Genomic DNA, 25,972 nt, shown 5'->3' with positions numbered 1-25,972 from the left:
GCATCAGGTTTCAGCTTCGAAAAATATCTAAATCTACATCTACATAGCTGCTCTACAATTCACACTTAAGTGCCTGGCAGAGGTATTTTAGAAGCACCTTTAGACTATTTCTCAACCGTGCCACTCTCTTACAGCTCGTGGGAAAATTAACACCTACATATGTCTGTACGAGCTCTGATTTATTTTATTATGATTGTGATTATTATATTATGATTATCATTTATTTCTATGAAGGTTGGCGATATCAAAGGTTGGCGACATCTAAATACTTTCACATTCAGAGGAGGAAGTTAGTGATTGAGATTTCGTCAAAAGATGTCGTTGTAACGAGGAGCGCCTTTGTTTTAATGATTGCCATCACAACTCTCTTATCATACCTCTCACACTCTCTTCCCTATTTCGCAATAATACAAGTAGAGCTGCACTGCCTTGAACGTTTTCGATTTCCTCCGTCAGTGATACTTGGTAAGGATTCTAAACAGCACAGCAATACACTAGCAGAGGACGAAATAGCATAGTGTAGGCCGTCTCCTTAGTAGACCTGTTGTACCTTCTGAGCGTTTTGTCAGTATAATCTAGTCTTTGGTTTGCCTTCCTCACAAGGTTATCTGTGTGATCGTTCTAATCAAGTTCTACGCAACTGTAAGTCCTAGATACTTTGTCGAATTGAGATGCTTTAAATTTGTGTGATTTACTGTGTAACCAATATTTAATACTTTTCTTTTTGTATTCATGTGGACGACCTCACACTTTTCCTTGTTGAGAGACAAATGCAACATTTCTCACCATATAGACATCGTCTCTAAGTCATTCTGCAGTTAGTTTTGATCTTCTGATGACTTTGCAGGACTGCAAATGACAGCATCATCTGCAAACAGTTTACGATGGGTGCTCAGATTGTCTCGTAAATCGTTTATGTAAGTTAGGAAGAGCGGAGGTGCTATAAAACATCTTTGGGCAACGCCTGATATCATTTTTCTCTGACTCTAGTATTTTCCGTCGTTTACAACCTACTGTGAGGTTTCTGACAGGAAATCGCAAATACAGTCGCTCAGCTGAAGCGATACTGGATAGGTACACAACTCAAGTAGAAGTATCTTGTGAGGGAATGTGTCAAAAGCGTTCTGGAAATATAGGACTACGGAATCAATCTGACATCCCCTCTCGATAGCACACAGTACTTCTGGCGAATAAAGAGCTAGCTGTGTTTCACAAGAACTCTATTTTCTGAATCCGTGTTGACTGTGGATCAATAAACTGTTACCTTCGAGGAAATTCTTAATGTTTGAACACAGTGTATGTTCCAAAATCGTACTGCCATAGCGTACGGATCTCCGTGCCGGCACGTTCACAGGAGCTCAGTCTGTCAGTTCACCTGATGATGGCGACATGTACGATCGCCGGAATATTGTGCCCGTTGGACACTGTAGACCGGTAGTACACCCGTGGATAATTTGAGTTACATTTTTATTAATTTATTCGGTACAAATCTCTTAACTGCCCCAAATACTATTTCTAATTTAAGCCACACCTAACCTACACTTACATAGTTGGAAAGGAGTGGAGACTGTATCGTAGGAAGACGTCAAGAGAATAACTCTTTAGAAATGTCTTTACTTTTGTATCAACTATAAAGTGTTGCGTATTTATTAGGTACTATTCACTAAAATGCTTTATGCATATTATAGCCTTCTTTAACTATGAGAAGTTTGAGGGAATTTTTCTCATCCACTATTTACTTAATTTTTCATCGCTGAGTAAAGAAAATGTTCTGACTATTTCACTTTGTAATATACAGGGTGTTCCAAAAAGGAACGGCCAAACTTTCAGGAAACATTCCTCACACACAAATAAAGAAAAGATATTATGTGGACATGTGTCCGGAAACGCTTAATTTCCATGTTAGAGCTCATTTTAGTTTCGTCACCTACGCTTCCACGTACGTTCAATGGAGCACGTTATCATGATTTCATACGGGATACTCTACCTGTGCTGCTAGAACATGTGCCTTTACAAATACGACACAACATGTGGTTCATGCACGATGGAGTTCCTGCACATTTCAGTCGAAGTGTTCGTACGCTTCTCAACAACAGATTCGGTGACCGATGGATTGGTAGAGCCGGACCAATTCCATGGCCTCCACGCTCTCCTGACCTCAACCCTCTTGACTTTCATTTATGGGGGCATTTGAAAGCTCTTGTTTACGCAACCTCGGTACCAAACGTAGAGACTCTTCGTGCTCGTATTATGGACTGCTGTGATACATTACGCCATTCTCCAGGGCTGCGTCAGCGCATCAGGGATTCCATGCGACGGAGGGTGGATGCATGTATCCTCGCTAACGGAGGACATTTTGAACATTTCCCGTAACAAAGTGTTTGAAGTCACGCTGGTACGTTCTGTTGTTGTGTATTTCCATTCCATGATTAATGTGATTTGAAGAGAAGTAATAAAATAAGCTCTAACATGGAAAGTAAGCGTTTCCGGACACATGTCCACGTAACGTATTTTCTTTCTTTGTGTGTGAGGAATGTTTCCTGAAAGTTTGGCCGTACCTTTTTGTAACACCCTGTATAACCCTTTCACTGCCAGCCTCAATAAAGTACCTCGGCATTTTTATTATCCGAAAAAAGACGTTCAGTGTATTTATTACGACATAAATATAATCAATTTCTGAAAGGATCTTTATGTATTTGGTTAATTCATATAATAACTCACTACGTAATATTGAAGCATAGTATGAGAGATAACGAATACTTACGAGGGTTGCCTAGAAGGTTTTTTTCTTTAACAACTCTTTGCTGAACGTAACGAGAATTACAAACACGAAAGTATGGTGTTTTATTACACAATTTATTTTTCCACGTAATCTCCATCCTCTTCTGTGGCCTTCCTCCAGCGAAAAACGAGGGCGTGTATGCCCTGTCAGTACCAATCCTTGTCCCGGGGCCGGAGCCAGTGCTTTACTGTGTGAATCCTTTGCTGATTGACAGATGCAGCGCCAACTGCCGAGTCGTAATCTGTCTGTCCTCGCGAATGACGACATGAGCTCGCTGCAACATATCAGGTGTGACAGCCGCATATGATCTCCCCGACCGCTGCAAATCGTGGAGCTCCGCCGTACCGCCTTCTCATGACCTCATCCTCCGTGCCCAGCGGCTAACTGTACTTTCGTCAACAGCAGATGCTGCATAAACTTCACATAAGCGTTTGTGAATATTCCCCACAGTCGCTTTCTCTTCAGTAAGAAATTCAATGACGGCACGTTGCTTGTAACGCACATCACCTACAGACGCCATTTTGAAACTGACCTGCAGCTACGCTATCTATCGGAAGTGACGGAGACTTGGCGCGCTTACTCAGGAGACTTCAAATAATACATACGTAACGTTTCGCATTTCTAGCACTGTTTTCGGCTGAGAAAAAAATGCGGTGCATTACTATCTGGGAAACCCTCGTATATTTAATACACCTGCAACTTCATAATATTCCCTTTAGTAACTAGCCGGCCGCTGTGGCCGAGCGGTTCTAGACGCTTCAGTCCGGAACCGCGGTGCCCCTACGGTCGCAGGTTCGAATCCTGCCTCTGGCATGGATGTGTGTGATGTCCTTATGGTAGTTAGGTTTAAGTAGTTGTAAGTCTATGGGACTGATGACCTCAGATGTTACGTCCCATAGTGCTTAGAGCCATTTGAACCATTTCCCTTTAGTAACTGAAGATAGCAAACACAAACAGTGAACCAGGCAGCGCGAAAGTTCTGAATCACATATGCAAACAAACCGGTCAGTTTACGTGTAATAGATCTACTGTGCTTACGTCACAAACAAGATGTCTTCGCCATGCCGCCTGTGCATGGACTGGCCGACTTTCAACTCAGTTGGAATCCGCCACGTGCAGGATTAGGGGGAGTGGGGATCAACACCACTGATTGTGACACACACCAGATATGACGTAGGATAAGTTAGTTTGTAGGACTTAGTTTATAGGAAATTACGTTAGGAACTGCAGCGATTTTAACATCGAGGCCTGCCCAGTGCCAGGGGCATGCTCTTCGGGATTAGCTCGAAGAGCAAGGCAGGTTAAATGTAGGTTTATATCTTACACTGGCACACATGTGACGCTGCAGAATACACAAATTAGTTATAGGAATTAGATATAAACTGTAGATGTTAGATATTGGATGCCCATTGATTGCTGAATAATAACTGTAGCTCACTTATCAAAATTGGAACGTGCTGCAAACTTAGTATAAATGTATAAGTGTTATGACCCACTAATGAATTAAGGAAGTGGGTCAATTTTGTATAATTATAATGTTTTGATAATAAAGAATTTAAAAAAAAGATGTCTTCCAGTACTCAGACCAGTTTCTCTAGTTGGCCGTGTCTCCGAAATGGGGCCCACGAGAAACACAGGCCACGTCACAGCAAGTGACACCGTGTCTCTGCAGGTCTTATGAGCGCCAGTAACCGTCTCTCACGGAGTGCGAGTGGCTGCTTCAGACGATTTTAATAACTCCTGACTGCCCGTTTAGATTCATACAAGTTCACAACAGCACACGACAAATTAATACATTTAGAGGGTAAATTTCCAGTTACATGTTGATTTCCCGTGCGTCCTGCATGCAGCCGAGAGCTCGCGAAGTGTGGCGGACCAACCGACTAGTGTGACGTCACAAGTTCATCGCGAGGCGCGCATTTCTCGTGGGCTCCGCTGGGCCACACTGACGCCAACTGCCGCCGGCCGTCACAAGCACACGCTGCGTTCCCGGCGGACAACCGATGACGTCGACATGACACCCACAGTGGTCGACGACGTCAGAGAGGACAACAACTTCTCTCCAGTTACGATTCTGCCCCAGTAACTATCACTTTCTTAACCAGGGTTGTTTTAATGACAGTTCGGCATATAATAAAGGCCACCACCACCTCCACAGCACACGTTTGGGCGAGGAAATGGCACTATATTCTGAATTTACAGCAGACGATTCGCTCTCTGCTGTAGCGTACACGTCTCAACTCCCTACAGCAAGTAGTAGTAATATGACGGATTGCCATTCAAAAAGTCTATTAAGTGGAAAAGAAAGGCAGTTACTTTTGTTTGTTCCACACAAAGAGAAGGCCTGTAAAACGGGCGTGTAAATACATGAAATTACAGCATAGAAGTAATAGCAGATAAAATAAAATGTTTATGAACCCAAAAAAGGCAAACCATAATTTTATGTAAACGCAACCAGCAATATAAACGCAGGAATCAGCTTAACTTTTCAAGGAACTCCAAGACAGAATAGGAGTGACCCATGAAGAAACTCTTCAGTTTCGATTTGAAAGCTCGTGGATTACTACTAAGATCCTTGAATTCTTGTGGTAGCTTTCTGAAAATGGATACAGCATTACACTGCACACCTTTCTGCATAAGAGTCTACCCGGTTGGAGTGGCCGAGCGGTTCTAGGCGCTACAGCCTGGAACCGCGCGACCGCTACGGCCGCAGGTTCGAATCCTGCCTCGGGCTTGGATGTGTGTGATGTCCTTAGGTTAGTTAGGTTTAAGTAAGTCTAAGTTCTAGGGGACTGATGATCTCAGAAGTTAAGTCCCATAGTGCTCAGAGCCATTTGAACCTTTTTTTTTTTTTTTTTTTTTTTTTTTTTTTTTTTTTTTTTTTTTTTTTTTTGAACCAAGAGTCAAGAAAGAGAGATGCAAATGCGGATTGAGTTTCTGCGTAGAAGAAAGCTGCTAATTCTTGGGAATAAGTTGATATTCTTAACAAGAAACGACAGTAAAGTAGATATATATTGAGAGGCCAATGTCAGAATACCCAGACTAATGAACAAACAGGGGTCGACAAGAGGTTCGCGAACTTACACCACTTATTACCCGAACCGGCCGTTTCTGAGACAAAGACATCATTTTAGAATGGTAAGACTTACCCCAAAATACAATACCATACGCCATGGGCGAATGAAAATAAGCAAAGTAGACTATTTTTAGTGTCGAATTACCACTTACTTCAGATACCATTCGAATAGCAAAAATGGCAGCATTAAGTCATCGAAAGAGATCCTGCACGTGGGGTTTCGACGACAATTTACTATCTAGCTGAGCACTTAGGAATTTGAACTGTTCAGTTTCACTAATCAGATGCCTGTTCTGAGAAACTGAAACGTCAAGATTTATTGAATTGTGTGTTAGAAACTGTAAAATCTGAGTCTTACTATGATTTAGCGTTAGTTTACTTTCTACAAGCCATAAACCTTTGTCTTAAACTGCACTATTTGAAAGAGTGCCAGTGTTGTACACAACATCCTTTACTATCAAACTAGTCATCAGCAAACAGAAATATTTTAGAATCACCTGTAATACTAGAGGGCATATCATTTATATAAATAAGGGACAGGAGTGGCTGCAGAACTGATACCTGGGCACGCCCCATCTGATCGTGCCCCACTGAGATTCCACATCACAGCTATTCTCAACATTGTGGAGAATGACCTTTTGCTGTCTGTTGTTAAAGTGAGAGGTGAATCAACTGTGAGCTACTCCTCGTATTCCGAAATGGTCAAACATGTGGAGCAATATTTTGCGATCGACACAACCAAACGCCTTAGTTAAATCAACAAAGAAGCCCAGCGTTAGAAACCTTTTATTTAATCAGTCCAGTACCTCACAGAGAAAAGAGAAAACAGCAATCAATACTTCGACTCTTCTAGCTGGACAACTTGCTCAATCGAAGGGGATTAAATAATTAAAATTCGGTCATAAAGTTTCATTACATCTAAATTAAATAACATAACCAAACTGAAAGAACATCCCAAAATTCCTATACCTTTTCTCAGCTGGTTTAATTTTAATATCTTCAAAAGAGAGCTCCCGGTAGCTGAAGTGCTACAACTACCCCATCAAGAAATCATGAAATTTTTTTTATTATTTACTTAATTCTAAAACAATCCACGTGTACAAAATAAGAAACTCACCTCAACAGAAAGTACATGATGTACACTAAGCAAATTATAATACCCTATCAACCTTTCCTTAGTGTGGATTCTTTATTCGTAGCCCCAAAGCGAGGCAGGATTACACGTCCTCATTTTCTCTCTCGACACAATCACAGGACACCTGCTTGAGGTGTGTACAGTTTTGGTGGGCGGGTGCACAGTCAAACTCAGAGGCCTGGCGTGGTGATTGGCACTTTCACGAACCAACCAACAGTGTAGGCAGGGAGAGGGTGATGGCTTCTGACGTCACGTTAGTCAGTTGGGCCCTGCAGCCGTGCAGGAAGTCGTCGCCTCGGCAGCAGCTGCGAGCGAGAAAACCAGCCCTTATCGTTCATTACGACCTCACTGACACTCTGTCCATCTTACGATGTAAACTTCAATCAAAACTACTTGAAGTGCATGGGCAGTTGTGGATGTGGACAACCATCAATTGTATAATGTAATGATGGCACTGAAAATTTGTGCCGTACCAGACAAGAGCTTGGGTTTCATACTTATCGCGAACGTCCGCCTGATCATTGAGTTATCCGAGCACATTCACGGCCAGACCCAAACTTCGATATGTCGTCAACCATGTGTCCACAACCTGCACTCGTACATCAATTATGTAATTTCCACATTGTGGTCATGAACCCGCCGAAATGCAATAATTCCATCTTGTTTCACTGATACCATCAAGCCAAATGGCACACACACAATCAGTTCGTGATTTAATTAACTGTGGAGAATCACATGAACGCCTGGTATCATTGATACACCATATACAGTACTTCAAAGCGACAAGTAGATGAACAATATTTTGTCTGGTCAGCGTGTTAGTTTCCTTTTCCGAAAGAGATATTTTAGTCATATTGAGGCTTATTGACAATTGTTCTACCCATGCTACTTTCGCAAATCGACATGGAGAAGAGGGAAATATTAATGGTGCATGAAGTATCCTAAAATCGAGAACTCAATAAACTTGTGGAAGATAGATATAGAAATATCCAACTCGTCCCACTGTAGTATTACGTAGATCAAAGTCAAAAAATATACTTTTTTGAACAGTATAGGTAACATGAGTGACACTTTTGTCGAAACACTAGCTTCTTTACTCTCATTTATACAAACGCAAATTTCATATTCTTGCGAATTCGTTGTGCGTGTAGGATGGTGGAATCATCTTAAGCCTTCAGTAAAATTGTGCCAGGCGTGGTACTCTTTTGCACACGCTGTTTTCTGACCATGTGTTCCCTCCAGTGTCTTCCTGCACTCTGCAATGAAATGCTGCTACTCCTTAACCTTCGATTCAGTCACGAGAGACCAGTCTCATTTTGTGCGTAATCCATACCGTGAGACTTTGATGTTACGTATCTGAACACATGTGCGACGTTTCAATTCCCCATGGTCCAGACGGGATCCTTTACCTAGGAGTTAAGAGGCAGTTCGCGTTGGCCTCTTGTAAACAGTAATTTTAGGATAGTTGGCCACCATTAATCTCAATGATGGCATTATGATGGACTTCTGGCAGTGCCACAATAGCGTTTTATACAACTGTATTTCAGGGGTTTCCTCCACGAACTGCTTCCATGTCTGCTTACTACCCATTCTCACAAATAACTTCTTGGAAAAGGCACATTAGCTAGACGCTTCTTATCTGTAGGAATTAATGCTATTGCTGTCTAAGAACTAAATCATTTCACATTTAACAAACATGACTTGAAACATAATGGTCTGTATTAAATAACATTCATTGCATCATCTACGATCAAAGTTGGCAGTTAATCAGGCACAGCAGTCGTCTATAGATAGTATATCTTTACAAGGGTTCTCGCTTCCTGTGTTCTTCAGTTCAGTTAGTTATTGTGAGCATTCCTCGATGGAACATGCATACTCGATAATGACTTTCGATTACAACCTACGTGTTATGGCGAATAAAACTCGCTGTTTACACAGAGAAAATAAATTTGATACATCGTAGAGATGATAGTGTGTGTTCCGTTACACACTGAAATGGTGACAGTAATTCACTTTCTACGCTACCTTCGTATTCATAATCATTTTCACTCCCGTTATGTACCATTTTCTGTTGCTGTTGATTCCTGGAACGCCATTCACTCGTTCAAAAATGGTTTAAATGGCTCTGAGCACTACGGGACTCAACATATGAGGTCATCAGTCCCCTAAAACTTAGAAATACTTAAACCAAACTAACCTAAGGACACCACACATATCCATACCCGAGGCAGGATTCGAACCTGCGACCGTAGCGGTCACGGGGTTCCAAACTGAAGCGCCTAGAACCGCGCGGCCACACAGGCCGGCGCCATTCACTCGGCCTAGCCTTCCGAATCCGCTTTCCTTTCTCCACCCGCATCCTCTACCAACTTGTAAAATTGCCTTCCCTCCTCTTCCATACTGAACACCTCTGAATATCCTACGTTACTTACAAACTCGACACTACATACACTCTTGATACCCGCTTCTCACTGCTCCTGATACTCTGCCGCGCCTCTAACACCACATTCCCCCAAAGCCACACATCCTTTCCCTCCACTTACTCTACCAACGAAATTTTAATGGCCTTCCCTTACATTACCACGAAATCTTCCCCAACATATACCCATCCTAACAGATCATAAACAGAACCCACCCCACTTCCCCCAGTCTGGACTCCCTTCTCGCCACTCCTCTCTATCTGCATATCTCTATCAGCATCCCTCACCATTCTCCCAAATTCCTCCTCCAAACGTCCGCTCCCACAAACATCCTCTTACGCACTGCTCCAACTGCTACCATCCGATGACACACCTCTTCCTCGCAGTCTAGGCTCACTCATCACTTCTCTCATGTTTGTCTCTATTTTAGTCAATCAATTTTTTACTAAGTCAATCCGCATTTTATACTTTTCAGTTATGCAACTGAATTTATGTGTTTTTAATGTGACAAACATTCATTTTGTCAACTGCTGTAACCAATTTTATAATATGTTTAACTTTGTTACACACATATGGCTGAAGAACGGTGACTTGTATCCGCTGAGAGTCCACCCCCGCCTACATGGGGTGAGAAGCTTGAAATGACAATAAAGAAAAAAAAGTGCTTTTGTTATAACCCTATATTCGTCGTAACCGAAATCCTTATTATATTTCCACTTCATTTCACTGTCCTTCACTTTATCTAGAATGAGCTATTGAAGTTCACCTTCCAGATTTTATACACTCCTGGAAATGGAAAAAAGAACACATTGACACCGGTGTGTCAGACCCACCATACTTGCTCCGGACACTGGAAGGGGGCTGTACAAGCAATGATCACACGCACCGCACAGCGGACACACCAGGAACCGCGGTGTTGGCCGTCGAATGGCGCTAGCTGCGCAGCATTTGTGCACCGCCGCCGTCAGTGTCAGCCAGTTTGCCGTGGCATACGGAGCTCCATCGCAGTCTTTAACACTGGTAGCATGCCGCGACAGCGTGGACGTGAACCGTATGTGCAGTTGACGGACTTTGAGCGAGGGCGTATAGTGGGCATGCGGGAGGCCGGGTGGACGTACCGCCGAATTGCTCAACACGTGGGGCGTGAGGTCTCCACAGTACATCGATGTTGTCGCCAGTGGTCGGCGGAAGGTGCACGTGCCCGTCGACCTGGGACCGGACCGCAGCGACGCACGGATGCACGCCAAGACCGTAGGATCCTACGCAGTGCCGTAGGGGACCGCACCGCCACTTCCCAGCAAATTAGGGACACTGTTGCTCCTGGGGTATCGGCGAGGACCATTCGCAACCGTCTCCATGAAGCTGGGCTACGGTCCCGCACACCGTTAGGCCGTCTTCCGCTCACGCCCCAACATCGTGCAGCCCGCCTCCAGTGGTGTCGCGACAGGCGTGAATGGAGGGACGAATGGAGACGTGTCGTCTTCAGCGATGAGAGTCGCTTCTGCCTTGGTGCCAATGATGGTCGTATGCGTGCTTGGCGCCGTGCAGGTGAGCGCCACAATCAGGACTGCATACGACCGAGGCACACAGGGCCAACACCCGGCATCATGGTGTGGGGAGCGATCTCCTACACTGGCCGTACACCACTGGTGATCGTCGAGGGGACACTGAATAGTGCACGGTACATCCAAACCGTCATCGAACCCATCGTTCTACCATTCCTAGACCGGCAAGGGAACTTGCTGTTCCAACAGGACAATGCACGTCCGCATGTATCCCGTGCCACCCAACGTGCTCTAGAAGGTGTAAGTCAACTACCCTGGCCAGCAAGATCTCCGGATCTGTCCCCCATTGAGCATGTTTGGGACTGGATGAAGCGTCGTCTCACGCGGTCTGCACGTCCAGCACGAACGCTGGTCCAACTGAGGCGCCAGGTGGAAATGGCATGGCAAGCCGTTCCACAGGACTACATCCAGCATCTCTACGATCGTCTCCATGGGAGAATAGCAGCCTGCATTGCTGCGAAAGGTGGATATACACTGTACTAGTGCCGACATTGTGCATGCTCTGTTGCCTGTGTCTATGTGCCTGTGGTTCTGTCAGTGTGATCATGTGATATATCTGACCCCAGGAATGTGTCAATAAAGTTTCCCCTTCCTGGGACAATGAATTCACGGTGTTCTTATTTCAATTTCCAGGAGTGTAATTCCTCTGCCACATTCAGACTTGGGGTATACCCATTTATGTAACTTCTGCTACGTCTCAGGTACAGGATTCTTTGTTAACATGTGAGAATTCTATATGTAGTGCTAGTGATTATTCTGCGCCATACAGAACTCATGATCAGAGTCTATTAACAACCAATAAACGCTTCATTACATTCCCGTTAGCTCACGGATTGCATAAGGCATTCCGCGTTATTCTCACTTGCTATTCTTTAAATAGAAAATATATAACGACAGTAGACTATGCTAACAAGAATATAGCATGGTGGAATTCCACAAAATATGACCTAGGGAATGATGTCTGACAGCTAAAGGAACTCTGCCCCTGTTGATTCAGTAGATTTGTCGGAAGACGCTATTTTAGGTGGCAATAGGTCTCAAATAGGTTGAACCCTGCCGAGTGTCAAAGTTTAAAACTGCACTGCTGCCAGCTCCGAAGATGGCTAGACGCAACTATTGACAAAATGAGAATGGCACAGGGAGTACCAGGCGGAGTATCTAGGGATGTGACCGAAACGACCATTAGAGGCAAGAAAGTCTGGTAAACATAAACTCTAAAATGTATATCTTAAGAGCTATGTGTACTTCTTCATATTTGATACAGTGAAAAAAATCTCTTCTATTGAAAGCTCTTTACTTTCCATATTTTGAGAAGTAGTGGTATGATTGAAAAGAAGGAAAAATGTCAAGTAAGCATGGCTCTAAAGTGCATGCCTAAAGAACAGTTGTTTATCTCTGCTACTGCGAAACATATCCGCCGGCTACGGTGGCCGTGCGGTTCTAAGCGCTGTAGTCCGGAACCGCGGGACTGCTACGGTCGCAGGTTCGAAACCTGCCTCGGGCATGGATGTGTGTAATGTCGTTAGGTTAGTTAAGTTTAAGTAGTTCTAAGTTCTAGGGGACTGATGACCTAAGATGTTAAGTCCCATAGTGCTCAGAGCCATTTGAAACATATCCCTTCCACTGAACGAGTGGTCATAGATCTTACGGTATGCATTTCAGATCCCATGTTCAATAGACTTTTTGTTTCGTCCAGTCACATCATTAAACGTTCTATTTGTATCACACTAATGCAGACCTCACAAATCAACTTACACTAGAATGTCGGCTATCTCGCCGCTACTTAATGCACAACTATTAAAATTTTAGAGTTAATAAGTAAAGACGTATTTCAATTAGGATGGTAACATTAGATATGTTGTTCAGAATTAAAATTACCAGATTTAAAATCGTAAGAAAAATAAGTTAATTTGAGAGGAAAGGTGTGCGCAATGAGCCACATCTTTCGACCGCTCTTTGAATAGTAGAATTTCTGGCGTAATTTCCCCACACACTCCCTCAACAAATATGCGTTGCTGTAAACTAGAAGCTTACCTGACGAAATCGTAACCAACAATAATTTATGCGTCACGTGCGTGGAAATCAATGTGCTCTGAATATGTTTCGTGAATTTTGTATAAGACCTAATGGCATTTGATTGCGACTGAATGCCTAAATACCGGTGTATCATAATGACTGAAGTTTTTTTTCGGTGACTTGAGGCATGAATTAAAAAAACGCCTTCAGTCACAATTTTTCGTGTTTTATTCAGTATACGATGCATTTCGGACCCTGTGGGTTCACCTTCAGGTGTAATTCGTTTTAATACACGATTTATTTGTTCTTTTGAATGAGATGAAATGCATATTTCTATCACGAAAATGTTTGATGTTAGGTTACGAACTTCGTAAGTCAGACGCGGAATATATGTGCGAAATAGTGGAAAAGATGAATAGTGTAAACTTACCAAGCAATCCAGGAAAAGCGTTTTTAACTTTTTAGTAACAGCATAAGTTTTCACTTGTTTTTCAATTCTAAGTGCAGTAATTTACGTACAATAATGCCGATGATAAACGTGAAACCAGACCAGAAGTAGATTTTAATTTCATTTTCTTCTCTTCCTGTCGCCTTCTCACTGCTATTGCCGACTTTGTAACGAATAAGTCAGTAGTTATTTTGGATCTGGTGACCTGGGGATTGTATTTGTGGCTGTGAATCTCCCTGATCCCAGAATGTTATCTTAATGCGTGTACGCCAGGTGTCTTAAAGCCGGCCGCTGTGGCCGAACGATTCTAGGCGCTTCAGTCTGGAACCGCGTGACCACTACGGTCGCAGGTTCGAATCCTGCCACGGGCATGGATGTGGGTGATGTCCTTAGGTTAGTTATGTTTAAGTAGTTCTAAGTTCAAGGGGACTGTTGACTTCAGATGTTAAGTCCCATAATGCTCAGAGCCATTTAGGTGTCTTAAAAACTGTAAACTGCATACGCTGTGGTATAGTGCTTAACCTGTCTACGTGCCGAGTTTCTGAAGCTCACCCAACATTCGCCTGTGTGGAAGTGAGATATCGCCAGAAAACTACATCTTAGATTATTACTGTATAAGACGAACTGTCGGAGTGTGGCATACGGATTCGACCTCCTAATTTACCTTCTCATATTATAATCTACTTAACTTTCCGTTACATTACACAGTCAAGTTTTAGAGCACTGTTGTTGGTATAGACTGACGTATAATCTAGTTTACTTTACGTACCACCTTTTACCCAGTGCAGTGCAGCAACTCGAAGTGGCGTGGGTCCAACAAGTTATTGGAAGTCACCTGCAGAGATATTGAGCCATGTTGCCTCTATAGGCACCCATAACTGCGAGAATGTTGCCGGTATGGGAGCTGAACCCTCGATTATGTCCCATAAACGTTCAGTGGGATTCATGTCAGGTGAACTGGGTGGCTGTTAACAAAGGCACTCAAGTCGGTCGTCTGCTGCCATAGCCCATAAACGCCAAATTTCGCCACACTGTCCTAACGGATAGATTCGTCGTACGTCCCACATTTATTTCTATTGTTATTTCACGTAGTGTTGCTTGTCTGTTAGCATTGGTAAATCCACACAAATGCTGCTATTCTTCGTCGTAAGTGAAGGCCCGTGGTGAGAGGTGCTCTCTGAAATTTGATTTTCTCGGCCTTCTCTTGACACTGTGGTTCTTGGATACTGTATTCCCTAAAGATTTACGAAATGTGTCTAGCTCCAACTAAAATTTCGCCTTCAAAGTTTGTTCCTTAATGTGACCAAAAATCACGTCTGACACATTTTCACATGAATCAAATCAGCACAAACGACAGCTCCGCTAATGCAGTGCTCTTTTACACCTTCTGTAAGCGAAACCTCCGCAATCTTTATATGTGCATATTGCTATCCCATGACTTCTGTCACCTCAGTCTATTACTGTATGAGACTAAATGTCGGAATGTGGCACACGGATTCGATCTAGTTCACTTTTAGTTTCCAATCTAACAATCTAGTTAAATGACCGTTACACTACACAGCCAGGTCGAATTAGAGCTATGTTGCTGGTATAATTTCATCTTTTCTGTACAGTATCTTATATGTTACGATACGACAAAACCATCGACTTAAAAATCTCCTGCAGTACAACTGCAAGTCATTTATGCTGCCGCCCATTAACGCTGCAACACTATGACGGCTGCTTGCAATAAACGTCAAACTGTCATGAAGTGTAGTACTGAATGCTCGAACATGTAAATAATTTGTATGTCACCATAACCGCACAAAGTTGGTAGGAATAAAGAAATCTACGTTTTTGTATATAAATAAACATTACACAGTGTACTTCTCAATTACAAGTCGAATTTTACTGTTCTTTGTTGGTGAGATGATCATTTCATGTTATTTGTCTTCGTGATTTTACCTTTCAACAAAATATATCAACTGCGCACGTTATCTTTGCTATGTCCTGGCCTCCTTCGATACAGAGGGGGTTCGACTGTGTTACTGGCGAGCATATATTCCATATCTCTCACCCATTGAAAACATCTAATCATTTGTTAGCAAGAGATTGGCACATGTAACCCCACTACACCTATCAATGTTCAAATATTAACATTTCATCTGAGACTATAGGTTGGTTATCCGTCAGCTCAAGACGGATAACCTATAGTAACAAATGTTAACAGCTGCTGAGAAAGATGGCCACGCAAACAAACATATTAATATTTCAAATTACAATGCTTCTTTCACTTTCTCGTCAGTGAATTTGTTTGACTCAATGTTTTCAGCTGCATTAATGGCGGAAAAAGACGTGACGATTAGAACTTGAATATGAATTTGATTGTGTATGTTGTAATTAATTATATTCACTTATCTTCTTTGACGATCTTCGTTACGCCTTCTTAGCCTCGGCATATTATCTAGAAGTAGATCCTGTGTGGTGCAAAAGGTAGCTGAATTCATACTGTCCGGTGTGTTACTTCGAATGAAAAGTGGCAAATATCTCTACAGATTCTTCAACAGTTTGATTTCGGAATTCAAATGATATAGCTCAAGAAAATAATGCCCAACATGTAATTCTACATACAACACAGAACTGTCTTCCATCACTCACTTCCCGCCAATTTTCAACTAACCAAAAAACAACAAAGATAAAGCATGTGTCAACAAACGAACTACTTATCGGTAACCTTTTATGAAGTACGTTTGTGAGATTTTATCAACAGTTTCAATGTCAATGACTTATAGTGTAATTTCGTCAGATAATAAAAATTTTTATGTTCTAAGTGAATCCAACATACGAAAAGCAATTCAATTTTTTTTTTAAATTCTCGCTTTAAATGTATATACTATATGCAAGTATACATAACTATTTCAACTATGTCATTCAAAACTATAAGAAATGTGGTATATTCAATTGAGTTTTTTGGATCATCCCGAGTTGGAGTTGTTCATTAAGTGGTAAAAGCGAACGAGTTACCAGTGCCATTGCAAACGCTGCTTGCCACCAGCCGCTACGATTGATGAACTCTGTTACACAGCTGAAGGAGCGTGGAACGTCTTACCTGTATCTTTCAGCAAGAAATGATTCCCAACAGGGTAAGAACCGTTGTTGCTGCCCAGATGTAAGCCCAATGTAATAAACTTCACATCTGTACACCCCGAAATCAGCAATAAATTTAATTCGATATTGAAATGAAATGAGCATATGGCATCGCTGGCCGGGAGGCCCCTATTCGGGGAAATTCGGCCGCCAAGTGCAAGTCTTATTTCATTCGACACCACATGCGACACCCCATGCGACTTGCGCACGGGTATGAGGGTGAAATGGTGATGAGGACAACACAACATCCAGTTCCCTTAGCGCAGAAAATCTCTAACTCAGCTGGCAATCGAGCCCGGGGCCACCCAGCTAAGCAGGGAGACAGTGATGTATTATTTCTTCTGTACTCAAAATACATAGTAATTGCTGGGGATGCAATTTTAACGGCTAACGGTGTAGATCTGTTAGTGTACGGTAATCGTGGACGTTAGAAATGCATACTACAATTAGCATTACAGTTAGCACTTAATTTAGCAGCTCTTCATTGACCGAGCTTTGGGTAATGCCAATATTTATGGCGCTAGTGAAAAACATTTTGGACCTATATATATGCGATCTCCAAGCAGCTTTAATCAGTGCACGTCAATACATGTGCTGTGCTGTCCGAACAAAATACAACCAGGGTAAAAGCACCACAGGCCCAAAGATGTGAGCTGGTGCCAACGCCATAGACTCGGCACTTCTGCGAGCTCCACCAGAGCCACGGGCGGCGTTAAGAATGAAGACATCGACTTCCCCTTGGCCAATTGCGAGCCGAATACAATCCACCAGCGGCTGGACGACAACCTACAGAAACCTACTCGGAAGCTAGAAGAGCAGATCTCGCCCACTTGGTCGTAGATCATCGTCCAGGGCTGACTTACACAGGGGACGTCGTTTAGCTAATTCTGAGAAGTGAACAGGCAGTTGTTGTAAATTGCCTTTCCTATGTACTGTGAAGTTTGCACTTATCCATTGAGGGGCTTTTTTGTGTTACATTACATGCAGTGTTGCAGACGTCGTTATTCGACAAATCACAAAGTTAAGAAAACCTTTTTAATTCATTTGTGTGACTTTGTTACTGATATGTTGGCGTGCTGAGAACATTCATTCCCCTATCCTGTTACCTGATTCTTGGGAATAGCGGTGTAACAGTGGCAGGGAGGAATTGTCTTAGCAGTGCACTTGACCAGAAGCCGTTTCACGAACTCACAAACTTGCCTACCGTAACAAGAGTGGCAACTCAGCCTCCACAGCAGTAGCGACGAGCCTTTTACAAAACTGGTGACAAAGGTGTACAAAAACATGTCCTCTGAGTTTCGATTCCTTTGGACCATCATTATTTAGTGTGACAACTTCCATAGTTATTCTTGTATTGGGTTAGGTCTCAATGCAACAAACAAATTTCTAAGAGGGTACTCTTGGAGAACACAATTGTCTGGTAGTGAATCACTGGCAGTGATAAAACCGGAAAACAAGAGTATCGAAATATTTGAATATGATATTACAGAAGGTTGTTGAAAATTAAGTGGTCTGATAAGATAACAAGTATGGAGATACACCACGGCTGGCCGAAGTGGCCGCGCGGTTCTGGCGCTGCAGTCTGGAACCGCGAGACCGCTACGGTCGCAGGTTCGAATCCTGCCTCGGGCATGGATGTTTGTGATGTCCTTAGGTTAGTTAGGTTTAACTAGTTCTAAGTTCTAGGGGACTAATGACCTCAGCAGTTGAGTCCCATAGTGCTCAGAGCCATTTGAACCATGTTTAGATACACCACAGAAACTGTGCGGTCCTCGTGTAGGGTGACTAAAGGATGCTACTTTCTCGGAATGCTATACAACAGTTCAACCAATAAACATTAATAATTTTTTATTACAAACAAGAAGATTGACAATATTCAACTTTGAATCTACAATGGCGCCGCAAGTGTTGGGTGATATGCAAACAATCAAAGTCATTTGCTGTATACAAGGTCCATATAAGCAGTTGATATGGATCACACGCCACTGCTATCGTAGTGTTCTCTGCTAGTATTGTGCTGGTCAGCAAGTTCCGATATGGTACTGTCCGAATACTGTCCTATACTGTCCGGCCGAGGCTGGCAGGAACGGTGCTTATATTCTCTTCGGCTAGAGGGCACTCCTGTCGTGGTGCGGCCCTTGTCAGCGGGCCAATGGCTGACGTCATCTCATCGCCTTCTTTGCCCTTGCCATCTTCGTCTTCGTCCCTGCGCTTGTCGATACGCCGGAACGGAAACACCAAGGAAAGGAATATGTGCGAAACACTGTAAGAAGGGACAGGGTGATAGTACATGTCCTCAAATATCATGAAACATCAGGAAGCTGAAGAGGGCGAGAACTATAGGGGTAGACAAATATTGTGATATAGCCAATAAATATTGAGGGTTTTAGATGTGATACTCTCAGATGAAGAGTTTATTACAGGAGAGCAAGTTGTGGAGGAAATCACAAAATAGTAACTTAATTAATGATCCATCGATAAAAGTAAAATCGAGGAACACTGCCAGACATTTCAGTTGCCAGTGTGGTATATGATGCATGGGAGTGACGAGAATCAGATAAGAAAGATTAGGGAGCGTGTAGATATTTATTTTTCCCACACGCAAACACCGACGAGAATATGACTCAAGTTTGCTACTATTGGTACAAAGTGCCATCCACTACGAACAATACTGTGGTGGACTGCAGAGTACATGTGTGATATATTTGAAAAATTCCCTGTTCTATCCATGAAAATAAAAGAATGGAACTTAATTCATGCTTTTGTAGGTAAACTGATGTATTTCCCCTCTGCTTCTTGCCGTATACAAAGAACGAACTATAGGACGATCAGTTCCTACTATGGTTTTACCACAAGGTCCAGTTTTGGCGCCCGACCTGTTTAACCTGTAACATTCCTGGAGAAAATTGAGAATTGTAGCCGCGCGGGATTAGCCAAGCGGTCTAGGGCGCTGCAGCCATGGACTGTGCTGCTGGTCCCGGCGGGGGTTCGAATCCTCTCTCGGGCATGGGTTTATGTGTTTGTCCTTAGGATAATTTAGGTTAAGTAGTGTGTATGTTTAGAGACTGATGACCTTAGCAGTTAAGTCCCATAAGATTTCACACACAATTGAACATTTTTTGGAACGTTCTTGAAGCTGAAGATGTATGCCTGTATGTGAAGAATACCTCTTTACACAGTTTATGACACATCTGACTACCGTTTTATTTGTTCACGAAAACTGGCCTACAATGTATGGGTGGAAAACATCCACTCCTTTATCAACTGCAGTTTTATTTTATAGAGCCAGAGCATCAGTGCTTGAGTTACGTTGTCTTAGATCTGTACCACATCCTTGTGTAACTAGTTGGTCAAGTATCTGGAATTCCTCATCGGCCAAAAAATTATCGCGGAAAAAGTACACAGAATATTTTGCTTAATAGTGTAGACGACTACCAATGTATTGAGGACTGTAATGGAATTTTGGTGCGGACTTAACCCGCACACAGCTACAACACTTTACTTGGTAGTAGTACAACCATTTACAAAGCTGTGACAGGAAGCTAGCTTAACAAATCTGTGAAACATCAATACAAAGCACTGTGAATTAGTGTGGGACAAATTCACTCCGTCTCAAATAGACCAGTGGTACCCACGTTCCCAATTTCCTTTTTTAAACTGAATCAAATAACCACGATTAGACTAAGGGGTGCTTAACTAAACGTTTCTTTATTACTAGAGTTCTAGTGTATTTGTACAGTATGTCCTCAACTGCACGGGTGGGTAATCGGCAGCCCTTGGGTCGGCTACGGAGCGCGATTTGTTTCAATCCGGCACGTGGGAGAGTTTCGTGCGCTAGAGCATTGAGAGGAGACCGGGGAAGATCAAAAGCCTACAAAACCTAAATAGATTAAATGTGTTATATTTATTACTATTATTGACGATAAAGGTAATAACTGACATTCCTTGTGAACAGGACGTTATCTTAAACAATAAAATTAAGACGCTGTTGCTCATATTATAACACTCCCTGTCTGCTACTACTGTACCATAACCTCAATGCTAGAAACAGGTTGTGACATAGAACTATTTTGTAAAAGCAACTATGGCACAAAGCAACAGATCAGTGTTACCCTCTGAGAGGAATTTTGTTAAGTTGACCGTGTTGTTCCTAACAGAGGTGGCTTATCGGAAATGAAAGTCAGAATTACGTAAATATTTGAACAGTAACAAACGGAATTTTGCCTATCTGCACTGTTTAATGGATAAAGAAAATGGTCGCCAACCTAACTAGGCAAGAGAATGATTAACATTCTCGTTCAAGAAAATATTTATTAGTATTTTTAGTGGATAAACACAACCTAGACTTAGCCACACGCGAGTGCAATGAACTCTGACACACATATGTTTTAAGATTGAAGCTAACAACTGGAGAAGCACAAACTATTTGCTAAATTATAAGAGATACCGAAACACCCTATTACTTTCAGGCTTACTTAAAGTGAATGGTCTTTATAACATTACTATTAACATGCACTTGTAATACACAAGATACACAAACACTTAGTAAACATGAATATATAATGTTTCACAACTGCAGCTTTCTCACTTTTACTACAGCGAACACAATACTGACCAAATTGCAAGAAACTGACTCACCTTTTAGAATTTACTACAGGCAATAATGTGATCATTTGCCTTATAAGCCTCAGTCTTAAGAACTTTTAATATTGAAGTTAGCAACAGCACTTTGAATAGCAGTTTTAATAGGAAAATTATTTTGAAAAATAATATTTACTTTAACTCACTCTATTGCCACATTAACTTTAACTTTCTTTTTACTAAGTTCAAGAGGCATTAATTAGCAAAACTCTGGTCATAAATGTTCTTTCAGTAGTGACACTCGGTAATTACTTTAGTTCAAACGGAAAGGAACCTGAGAGGTGTTATGATGAGGAGAAAATCAAGGTAGGTACATAAATTCAGATGCAAATCACCTTATATTTAAGCACATTAGCACATCCATTAAGCTGATCCTTCACTGTACATCATTATAGTATTACGTTACAGTGATTGCGCAACGTGGTGGCAACTGCATGTTGGTAGGTGGATTCGCAGACAGAATTGCTGGACTCTGTTATTTCTTGGTGGCGATGATAAATACAAATTCCAGAATAGTTCCAGCTATTTATCCATCCATCCGAGGCATTGGAAAGTAGCAAAAAAAGCCTCCCTTGGAATGATCACAATATGCATCGGTTACTTGGCAGTCCCCGACTGGTAGCTCGTCTCCGACTGCTAGCTCGTCCCCGACTGACTATCAGTTCCACCTTTTTTACCTAGGCCAACCACAATTTGCGCGCGCTACACAGTTCCGTTCCCGAGGGGAACCACTACACCTTTTACATACAAATTAACTAAGAGCCCTAAGTGAGGATCAGCAGTTTACATAACAGCAAACAAATATATTAAATAAAACAAAACATTTACACATATTGACATCTCTACAAAAAATTATTCACACAAAATTACAATCATATACAGTAAGTTTTGTTCCCTCCAAATGGGACAAAGCATTTACAGTACAGATACACTACTTTGCATTGAATCACATCACGACATCAAAGGTTTGACAAAGAAAAGAGTACACAATTTTATGTTGTAGATTCAAACACATTTACAGACGATCAACAATGTAACATTAAATAAAGCAAAAAAAACAAATAAATAAATAAATCCATACAGCATAAGAGCTGTGGTGTTACAATATCCATACTGCTGGATCAGTTTGGAACGAGATCTTACATTCTATTTGGATAAGGAAGGCGTGACATTCACATTAGCAACAATTCAACCACAATCTCTGCAGGACTCGTGGCCATACTAAATATACTACATTCGTGCTCGTGGATGACAACAGCTTCATATGTAATGGTCGCTTACGTGGTTCCAACAATAATCAAAAAACAACCAAAAAGAGAGCTATTGTGAAATCCCAGCTGTGAAGAAAACTTCAACTCAACACGAACGCCTATTTCGCTTGCACAATCACATCCTTCTCAGGCATATATGTTAGACCTAAAAGTTAGTTAATTTGTTGTGACCGAGTGTGGCGTGTAGTTTACACCATTTGCTTTCTTTGTAGCAATTGTTTTCGTTTGTGTAAGGTTAGTAGGTTCCAGCTTTTGAAAACAGTTCTTTATCATAGTGTCAGCATGGTTTCGAGAACTAAAGGTAATTACAGCATTTGTTTCAGTAATTTTGATCTAGGATGTGCTCAGAATGTTCTGTAATATCTTAATACATTCTATACTATAGAATAAGTGATTGTTTATTACCTCACAACATTACGGTGGTAGTTTCAGTCTTACCATGCGCTTCGTCACATTACCTATTATTTGTTGTATGAGCGGCGTTCAGTAAGTAATGCAGCATTTTTTTTCTGCGAATTTCGATTGAATTCGTTGTGGGACATCGTGGAATATTCCTGATTTAGCCCCTGTTGTTTCATGAACTTCCGATTCGTGCCAATACTATTTGTAGCCTTCAAAATGATATCTGTAATGGGGGAGCGTTAGAAGCAGACAGTTGTCATTGACTTTCATTCGGCGGAGAACTAGAGCATCGCAGATATTCATAGGCGCTTGTAGAATGTCTACGGAGACCTGGCATTAAACAAACGCAAGATGAGTCGCTGGGCGAGGCGTCTGTCATCGCAGCAAGGTCGCGCAAATCTGTGCGATTCTCTGCGTGCTGGCCGGCAGCACATAGCTATGATTCTTGCAGTGTTGGAACTTGCAGACACTCCTATTCAAGGATATCGATGGATCACAATCAAACGTCTCGCTGCTCGACTAGATGTTTCTGTTGGCAGTGCTGGCACACTCGTCCACCAATTGTGGTACCGAAAGATGTGAGGCCCCCAAATAAGTTCAAAGTCGCATCCTCAACGAAAAAAGCCATTGCAACTGTCTTCTGGGACTCTGTAGCGGTTTTTCTCATCGTGCAACGATCAATCTGAAGTGTATTGTGCTTCCCGCAAAAAACTGAAGAAACGACTTCGACTCGTTGGTCGCCAGAAAAATCCAACCGACCTTCTCCTTCTCCATGACAACGCAAGCCCTCACATAAATCTGCGCACCCTAGAGGAACTCACAAGACTTCACTGCACTGTTCTTCTTCAGACACACTACAGACTGGATCTCGCTCCTTCCCGCTTGTATGTGTTTGGCCCAATGCAGGATGCACTCCGCGGAAAGCAGTACGTGTATGATGGGGAGGTTACTGGTGCGGCAAGACGTTGGCACTAACGTCTGGTAGTAGACCGGCACCAAGCAGGCGTACGGTTCAAATGGTTCTGAGCGCTATGGGACTTAACATCTGAGGTCATCAGTCCCCTAGACTTAGAACTACTTAAACCTAACTAACCTAAGGACACCACACACATCCATGCCCAAGGCAGGATTCGAGCCTGCGATCGTAGCAGCAGTGCGGTTCCGGACTGTTGCGCCTAGAACCACTGGTCCACAAAGTCGGCGCAGGAGTATGGCTCTCTCAGTAAAGCGGCGTAAGACCGTTGCATTGAACGGATATTATGTAAAAAATACGATTTTATAGCCAAAAGAATGGGGAATACTATCATATATTGGTATCATGAATAAAAACAAACTGCTGTACTTATTGAACGACCCTCGTATGTCCGAGTTGATTTATGGTCAGATGCTTGTTAACAGTCATGATACGTCACGCATCAGATTACTGATGCCACAGGATGACCCGATTCTGACCGAAAGCGGCTGTTTAAAGTGACAATACAGCAGGGAGCAAATGTTTTTTTTTTCTTGAAACAACTCATTGATCACCAGTATGAACTTTCCATTCATAAAATCTAAGCTCAGGACTGGGGAGTATAAGCGCAGAACAACTTTGTTCGTTCGTAGACGTTGCAGCTTTAGTGATGTTGCTTTAACGCGGCTAGTGGGCTGGCGGTGTGCTACGCGGGACAGCCTATCCACCAGGCGGCCGTGTCGTAATGACGACCTGCGGAGCAGGGCCGCTAATTTGTTTCCGTAGCAGGTAGCAGCGCTTCCACTGCCACAATATTAGCTGCCGGTGGCTCCGCCGTTCCGCCTGCGGCTGTTGGCAGTTCTGGAGGAGGCGGCCCACAGCTAATTTTAAGCAAGCGCCTCCCCTTACTGCCAGGCGGCCTAATTTCCTCTGCCCAGAGGCAGGCAAGGAGAACGAAAACACGTTTCCTGTCTTTACATGCTTGCCAACACACAGCAGAGAATTTGCATTATGAACAGCACTTAGCTGATATAGGTCATTATCCTAATTAAATTCGTCATTTGTTATCCATTACTGAATGAAAGGCTCCTTCATATTTTACCAAACACTGCGCTCTTAAGATATATGTATACATTCTGCTGCTGCATATAAGATGTTTAAAAAAGGTGTCACATACTCCTACAATTTGTCAAAACTAGAAGAAGAACTCCTATAATTATATGTCCGGAAATAAATACCGGTTGAGATATGGAGGCCGTAGGTTGTGGCCAAGCGGTTCTTGGCGCTTCAGTCCGGAACCGCGCTGCTGCTACGGTCGCAGGTTCGAATCCTGCCTCGGGCATGGATGTGTGTGTGATGTCCTTAGATTAGTTAGCTTTAAGTAGTTCTAAGTCTAGGGGACTGATGACCTCAGATGGTAAGTCCCATAGTACTTAGAGCCATTTGAACCATTTGAGATATGGGCCACTGAAGATTCCCAGTTGATAGCATACGTTTTATTTACAGATGAAGTAGGCTTCATAAGAGATGTCGTAGTGAATTACCACAATACGCACCTACGCACCTGTAGGCTGATGTAAAACCTCGAGCAATCTTGGAGGTGAGGCAACAGGGTCATTTCAGTACCAATGTATGGTCAGGAATTGTTGGTGACAGACTGATAGGGCCGTACATTTTACTAAACGGCTTAGCAGGTGCTGTGTACCACCGATTTTGCACATAAACCTCCAGCGTTAATGGAAAACCATACCTTTGCAGAGAGATGACGACTATGGTTTATATCGTACATGACAGCTTGCCATTTCATTCTCTACAGACCGTGCGACAACACCAGACTGCAACGTTTCATGCGCGACTGATTGGTCGAAAAGGTCCGGTACAATGACCTCCCAGTTCACCGGGCATGAATCTGATGGGTTTCTGGCTATGGGGACATTCAAAGGCCTAAGGCGTCCCTCACAGTCTCAATATTTATTGCGTAGTACTGAGTATTACACAATGATATTGCAGTATTGACGGTTTGCGCAATATACTGAAGGAGACTGCAGAGCTTTCAAATTCCTTAAGCTCTCTCACGAAATTGCACAATAAACGGCATTTTATGCCGAGACCAAGAGAAATTCAATTCGCTCAGAAAG

Source organism: Schistocerca cancellata, chromosome 3, assembly GCF_023864275.1.
Source record: "Schistocerca cancellata isolate TAMUIC-IGC-003103 chromosome 3, iqSchCanc2.1, whole genome shotgun sequence".
NCBI classification, from domain to species: domain Eukaryota; kingdom Metazoa; phylum Arthropoda; class Insecta; order Orthoptera; family Acrididae; genus Schistocerca; species Schistocerca cancellata.
The sequence above is the reverse complement of the archived record's forward strand: the minus strand, read 5'-3'. Positions refer to the sequence as shown.